We start from the raw sequence: 1392 nt of genomic DNA, 5'->3' as shown, positions 1-1392 counted from the left end.
GCGAAGTGGATCGCGACGGGAGGAGAAAGGGGGAGGCAGCGGCAACAGGAGGGGAAAGGGGTTGGGGTCGGCAATGACGCGAGGGGAGGGAGATGGTGGCTACGACGGCAGTTCGGCAATATAGGGACAAAGAAGAAAGGACTTTTATATGTATATATATAATACTTATATACTACTATATAATATAAATATATTAAATATTATTTATATAATTATATATTAATATATTAAATTAAATATATATATATAATACTATTTTATTGATTAAAAAAATATATCCAGACGCACGCGGGGCGCGTGTAATGTACCGCTGAGCCGAAGGGGGTATTTTGCTCTGTTTTTTATATCACAGGGGAGAAAGTTTTATTTTTCATAGGGGGATAAATTACTCATTTCCCATAACATTGGGAGCTAAATTGTATTTTTTCCTTTTATTATATAGAATGGTATAAGATGAGTGTGCAGATTTGATGTCTGGGTTGGTGGGGTTATTGTATGGATACCCATTATTAGGCATGTGGGTGGTATTAGGACGTGGTTTCTGAAAGTAGATAGTGAAAGATTGTATTGTGGGGATCTAATTGATATGTATACTCAGGCAATGGGTAAGGGTTTGAATATTGTTATATATTACTGTCTACTTAGCAAAAATTTAGATAAGAGTATTATGTTTTTGAAGGAGATGAAGGTATTAGGAATCGTTGAGGGCATTTAGGATTTTGATGTAATTCCATTTTTCTTTGAAGAAAAATGTGGCCCTTTTTTGGTTGATTGCTACTCAAAGCCATATAATTCCAAGTAATGAATAAGTACTTTCATTACCTTTTCCATACTGACCTTGAAACAAGTCCATTGGGTGATTTTATTGATGATCTGTTTGCAGATAGGTTAGAAGACCCTAAGAATGACCAAATTGACCCCTCAAACACTAATGAACATGATAATCGTCCTCAAAATCACCAAATTGATCTACCAATCACAGATGAACATGATAATTCACCTGAAATTACTAAGTAAATGATTCTCGAAAGTCATTTTGCAGATTCTGAAAGTTCACCAACCAATTTTGAAATTAGCCCTGAGAATCCACCCAGGGATGAGGGTGAAGAAAGGGTAGGTGAGGATTTAGTGAAAGATGATGCATTGAATGAAGAGAATGAGGATGTTACAAAATCTAGTGACTCTAGCTCCTCAGCATCCCCATTTCCTTCTAGGATGTTGAGGATTTAGGGTTCACTTGATAATGACATATTTGAGTCTAGGTCGGATAGTCATGCCAGAAGAATCTTTAAAACAATAAGGTATTTCCTGATGGAACAAAAAAAGAAAGAGAAAAGAAAAGTAGAGAGAGAATAGAGAGCGCAATAAGAGAGAACAATGAGAGAGGGTGGG

This window comes from Sesamum indicum, linkage group LG10, assembly GCF_000512975.1.
Source record: "Sesamum indicum cultivar Zhongzhi No. 13 linkage group LG10, S_indicum_v1.0, whole genome shotgun sequence".
NCBI lineage: Eukaryota > Viridiplantae > Streptophyta > Magnoliopsida > Lamiales > Pedaliaceae > Sesamum > Sesamum indicum.
This window is presented reverse-complemented; position numbering follows the sequence as displayed.